Source organism: Arvicola amphibius, chromosome 5 (assembly GCF_903992535.2).
Source record: "Arvicola amphibius chromosome 5, mArvAmp1.2, whole genome shotgun sequence".
Classification (NCBI taxonomy): domain Eukaryota; kingdom Metazoa; phylum Chordata; class Mammalia; order Rodentia; family Cricetidae; genus Arvicola; species Arvicola amphibius.
In genome coordinates, this window is record NC_052051.1 from 32,691,613 (window position 1) to 32,698,342 (window position 6,730).

Sequence of the window (6,730 nt, forward strand, 5' to 3'; positions counted from 1 at the left end):
AACATAAAGCCAGCCACATTGAACCTTATAGAAGAGAAAGTAGGAAGTACACTTGAACGCATTGGCACAGGGAACCACTTCCTAAATATAACCCCAGCAGCACAGACACTGAGAGAAACAATTAATAAATGGGACCTCCTGAAACTGAGAAGCTTCTGTAAAGCAATGGACACAGTCAACAAGACAAAATAGCAGCCTACAGAATGGGAAAAGATCTTCACCAACACCACATCAGACAGAGGTCTGATCACCAAAATATACAAAGAACTCAAGAAATTGGGCACCAAAAGATCACATAATCCAATAAAAAAATGGAGTACAGACCTAAACAGAGAACTCTCAATAGAGGAATCTAAAATGGGTGAAAGACACTTAAGGAAATGTTCAACATCCTTAGTCATTAGAGAAATGCAAATCAAAACAATTCTGAGATTCCACCTTACATCTGTAAGAATGGCCAAGATCAAAAACACTTATGACAACTTATGCTGGAGAGGTTGTTGGGAAAAGGGAATGCTTCTGCATTGCTGATGGGAATCCAAGCTGGCACAACCCTTTAGGACGTCAGTGTGGTGATTTCTCAGAAAATTAGGAAACAAGACCCATCAATACACTTTTGGGTATATATCCAAAGGATGCTCAATCGTGTCACAAGGACATGTGCTCAACTATGTTCATAGCAGCTTTGTTTGTCATAGCCAGAACCTGGAAACAACCTAAATGTCCCTCAATCGAAGAATAGATAAGGAAAATGTGGTACATTTACACAGTGGAGTACTACACAGTAGAAAAAAATAATGACATCTTGAATTTTGCAGGAAAATGGATAGAGCTAGAAAACATTTTTTTGAGTGAGGTAACCCAGACACAGAAAGACAATTATCACATGTACTCACTCATAGGTGGTTTTTAAACATAAAGCAAAGAAAGCCAGCCTAAAAACCACAATCCCAGAGAACTTAGACAACAATGCAGACACTAAGAGAGATCTAATCTACATGGGAAGTAGAAAGTGGAAAAAGACAAGATCTCCTGAGTAAATTGGGAGCATGGGGACCTTGGGGGAGGATTGAAGGAGGGGAGGAGAGAGGCAGGGAGGGGAGCAGAGAAAAATGTAGAGCTCAATAAATATCAATAAAAATTTATATGAAAAACAAAATACGTTACATATATATGTGTGAAAATGTCATAATAAAACACTGCTTTGCTTGTATTTAAAAAAAAACACATTTGCTTTTAAAAAGAAACTCCTTGGCCCTAAATGCCAATAGTAGTGAAGTTAGAGACCCTGGGTTATAAATAATAGAAATACGGATTCAAACAGACAGTAGATCCACTTCCAGTCTCATATAACCAGAAAAGCTTCTGATGACATAGATCTAGGATTTTGTCAATTGGTGTCTCAATAGTCTCATCAGGACCAGTTTATCTGTCCTCCAGGTTCTAAGATGCTGACACAATTTTCTCTGATCCCTTCTGCTCAAAGGAAGGTGACTCCATTTCTCTTTAGGTGTTTCTAAAGGGACATCACCTTCCCTTAGTTTCAAGGTCTAGAATCAGACAACACAGCTAACCCCACACACACACCATCACTGGCCTGGAGGGAGATCATCACGGGGTGGTGAACTCATCTTCCCTGAAGCTCAGTCAATGGCAGCTTCCTGCCAGGAAGGGCAGATGAGAAGAGCAGGTGTCTGAGTGTCAAATGCCAGCATTTAATAGTCCAGCACAGACAGGCTTCTTTCAAAGTCTGTGCAGGGCTACCTGGAGCCCTGTTAAAGACGCCATAGGCCTGGGGTGGACCTTTGAGTCTGTGTTTGCAACAGGCTCCATGGAGCAACAGGATTGCTGGACCACAGGTCATATGTTGAGCAAATTACCACTTGATATCATGTATTCCTTTTATGTTACTTATTACATAAAACTTGCTGTCTTGGCCCCGGTACGATGGCTCAAAGGGGGGTAAAGGCAGTTAGCACCTGTCCTGATGACCTGAGTTCCTTCTACAAGGTAGGAGGAAAGAACTGACTCTCATAAATTATCCTCTGGCCTCCACGTGTTTTTGTGACATGTATGCTCCAATCCTAATAAATGTAATAAAAGTTGTTTTTAAATTTATCATTTAACCCTCTTTACATGTGTAGTTCAGAAATGGCTGAGTGTTTTCACATTGATATGCAAGCCATCTCTGGGCCTCTTCATTCTACCAATGAAGCCTCCATATCCATGAACAATGATTTTCTTGTTCTCTCTTGCCTACTTCCTGGCCCTCAATTCTTTATGTTCCCATGGATAGGCTGATCTAGACACCTTAAATACATGGAATCTCACAGCATCCTTTTGTGAAATTTTACTTAGTATAATGTCCTCAGGGCTTACTTAATATTGTGGCTTGTACTAGAATGGCCATTTTTTTTTATTGTGCCAACTATTTAAGATAATAAGGAAATGCAGGTTAGTAAATAGTCACCTACTACAATTGAACTTGTAGTCATGTTAGGTATGTTTTCAAGGTCAAACAGAGATATTTTTAGATAGACAGGCCATCTTCAAACACTTCAGAGATCTACAGAATATGGCATTTAAGATGTTTTGATAACATAGATTCTTTTCTTTTTGTATGACTATGAGACATGAAGTAGATGGCAGCACCAATCTACTTCAGAGAAGATACTGGGCACTGAAGAAATTCCACATGGAGTTCATTTTCCTTGTGGCAAAGGTTAGCCACTGGGCAAGAAAATGCTCTTGCCCTTGCCTTGACTGCTGACACTATACTGGACAAATTGGACAAGCAATACACAAAAGAAAGGACTGCTGAACTTTGCCAAGACAAGGTAGGATAGTCCTTCAGAATATCTTGCTTCACAGAAAAGTCTGTCAGATATGCTAGGCTTATAGGCTGAAGATGGATGCCCCAACATTTCAGAGAAACCTTAGGTGACTGCCCAGGCAGTTAGCTATTTCTGTCATTTCTTACATTTCCTAGAAGTTGCTTGCTTGTACTTCCTGCTTACTCAGGTAATATTATTTCCTTCTTGGGTCTCTGATGGAGTTGAAGACTTTATAGTTAGAGTTTTCCTTGTTACCAGATTCATAAAAGAAAAAAATTCACTAAAGAAATGTCAAATGTATAAGATTGAGAGACATAAAAAGATAGTTTTGGTAATGTAAGTTAGAGTAGAAAGTGAATTAGGTACCTTTCAGACTCACCAAGATAGGATAGATATGGAAGTGTTTTCTCTGAATTTGTCAGTTGTTAATGGACTAGGCATTGTTGATGTATTTATTGCCTATATATATTGTATATAGTTATTGTACTTATTGTATATAGTTTTTCTTATAGTAGTTATAAACTTTTTTAAATTTTTAGGCAAAAGAGAAAAAATATGGTGTTATTGTGTTTGTACAAAACTTGCCTGAAGATCAAAGGGCAGAGCTAGCCACTAGCTAACCATAGAGGTCTGGAGGTCTGTACAGACAAACAGGAAGTGATATGGCTGGGCAGAGAGAGGAGGTGGGAGGGTACAAAAGCTCAGTCTCTATTTGGCTGGGAAGCTGAGTAGGTAAGGTAGCTGTGGTTTGCTTCTTCATCTCTCTAATCGCTCAGCATTTTTCCCTATATCTGACTCTGGGCTTTTATTATTAAGAACTATTTGGACTCATGCTATAGTTCTTTGGGGGTACAGATCCAGACATGCTGTATTACATAGTGATCCTATTTCAATTTTTAATTTTTTTTGCAATCATTGTAATTTTGCATTTGGCTGCACCTTATCCTCATGTGAAGATTTTTACTGACTGGTTGACTTCCCTGGCAGGGAAGACCTCCTATTACAGGTATTCTCTCGGTGTCTGTCTTCTAAACCATAATGGACTGCTTGGGCAGGACACACTGGCAAGGAATGACCTGGTTTGAGAGCCTCAGCAAGTCACCCTCTTAAATAAAGAATAAAAAAGTCAATGGTTCCTTCCCCAGGTTTCAACTTATTTATCTTGGGATTTGGTTGGGTCTCCAAATCTTTTAAAACACCCTAGTGAAAGCCAGGCATGGTGGCATGCACCTTTGGTGCCAGCACACAGGAGGCAGAGTCAGGTAAGACATCTGTGAGTATGGTCTAATAGAAAGTTCCAGAAAAGCCAGGGCAACATAGTGAGATCCTGTTTCAAGCAAACACCACCCTCTTCAAACAACCAAACAAACAGCACCACCACCCACCACCACCAACACTTCCCTTATAGTGTGTCTGAGCTTTGAGAACCGCTACTTCCTTGTTTTTCTCAGAAAGTTCTGGGCTGCTCTGCTAGAATGATGGACTCCAGCTGGGTAGGATTTTTTTGTTGGGACTGGTTTGTCTGTGTCACCATATGGTACACTCAGCCCAGCACCAAGGCTGCTGCGTTACCTCCCAGCTACCAGGCACACTGGATCCTTGCTAGCCACCAGTAAGAAGACAGTGATCCCCCCTATGGCTTTGAACTCAGAGAACTTCAGAGCAGGTAGGCCTTGGAAATCACTCCCTCTTTCCCTCTCTCCCTCCCTCCCTCCCTCTCTCCCTCCCTTCCTCCCTCCATCCCTCCCTCCATCCCTCCCTCTCTTCCTCCCTTCTCCTCCTCTTCCTCCTCCTCCTCTTCTTCTTTTTCTCCCTTTCCCTCCCCTTCTTTCTTTTGAAATTCAAAACTATTTCTTTATTTCAAAGGAAAATTTATCTTGAATGTATTTATGCAGCACAATCAAAGCAGAATTACTCTAGGATCTTGGGAATGAGGCGAGATCACTTGAGGCGAGATCACTGAGATCCAGGAGCATCTCTCTGGCTGCAGGTACTCCCCATATCCATCTCTGATCTAGTCTAAATCATTCCACCTATTGGGAAATCAAGGCTCAGAGCTGAGTTCATGTGCCGGAGACAATGAACCTGTTCAGCAGCCCGACTTTCTGTCTCCCAGTGGAGTATCCCCCTCACTAGGGACAGGCAGTAGTTCCTGGACTGTTCCACAGAGGGGTATCCCCCACTGGGAACAGGCAGTAGTCCTTGGACTGGTCCAGCTGGGCACAAGATTGAGTCCTCAGCCACCAGATACCATCAGAGCGGTTGCAAATGTCTCACGTAATCCTGCCAGGGAAGCCCTTACTTATGCAGGCGTCCTCTCAGTGGCTGTGTTCTAAACCACAAAGGACTGCTTGGGGAGGACACACTGACAAGGAATGACCTCAATCAATTCTGGCTTGAGATACTCAGCAAGTCACCTGCTTAAATAAATAAAGAAGGAGGCAGAGGGATCTAATCACAATTCCCAAAGGAACTACCTCCCTTCACAAGCGCCACACTATTTAAAGGTCATTTTCAAAGGCTACATAATAGGTCTGAAAGAAGAGACCATCATAAACACACCCCCAGATAAAAGGGGTTAGATGAGGGACTGCAGAAATGCCATGAAAATGCTTATATAGGATTTGGGGCACAAGCTCCAGTTGGGACACCCCTTGGCCCATTGGGCCACATGTACCGAGGACAGTGTGGCTGAGTACCAAACTGCAAACTTACTTAAAGCAATACAAGCTCTTCTTTTGCATTTTTTTTTGCCAGTGGGGGAAGAGTGAGAGACTCAACTGTGTGGTTTTTGAGCATTAACTTTGTAATGACAACATGCATCACAAGGTCAAAGTTGGACCTGATGTAATAGGAATTCAAAACGGAACATCTCCCAGCAACTGAAAGTGAAGCTTATAGTCTATGAGAAATGTATCAGATGACACCCATTAGAACACAATGGTTTTCTTAAAATGTGAATTCGAAAAAAATAGTATTCCAAAGTACTTTATATAGCCTATGATTTTAAGTGCATATAATAAAATTATGAAACCAAGCAGTCTATATGAAACCATCTTGCCCGTGTCCCTAAAAGTTTATATATCCAAACAGCTGAAAAATCATCCTTGGAAGGACTTACTTTTCCAAAAAGTGAGAGATGATCATCTCTCACTTTTTTGTTCATTGTTAGTCCCCCATGGGATTGCCTAGATCAGGGGACTCAGATAATAAAACCAAAGCTTCCTATTTGGCCTTGTGAGAGGGCAGGAGAAGGAGTTACAAGAAACACTATGGGGGTGTGAAGCCACCAGTAGCTCATTGGTGGTGGCAGAGTGCTTGACCAGTGTGCTCGTGGTCCTGAGCTCAATTCCCCTGTAGTGACCAAAAAAGGAAAGAATGTTACTGTACGTATTTTGTCCTATTCAATGCTGTGGAGGGCTGGAGAGTTGTCTCAGTGGTTAAGAGTGCTTGTCGGTCTTGCAGAGGACCTGGGTTCATTTTCTAGCACCCACATGACGGCTGACCACATTCTGATCCTGGGAGATCTGCTGAACTTTTCTGAACCCCACAAGCACTGGGCCTGAATGCAGTGCACATACATACAAGCAAAACACTCGTACACATAAAACGACTATGTCTAAACATGTTTTAATGCTGTGCATTGTTGAGATTGGACTACCAACACCATCATGATGAGATGGGAGAGCATACAATCCTGCCCTCCCAGAGGAGCCACAGACCCATCAATGGCTGGTGGGGGAGGGGGAGTCATAGTCCTCAGTGGTGTAGCCACTAGTATGTTGCCCTGACTGAAGTAAACAATTCAGTCATGCAAGCAATGCTAATAAAATGCAACATGTGGGGAGAACGGAGAAGGAATGACAGGAGATTGTGGCAAGAATGAGGGATTTGGT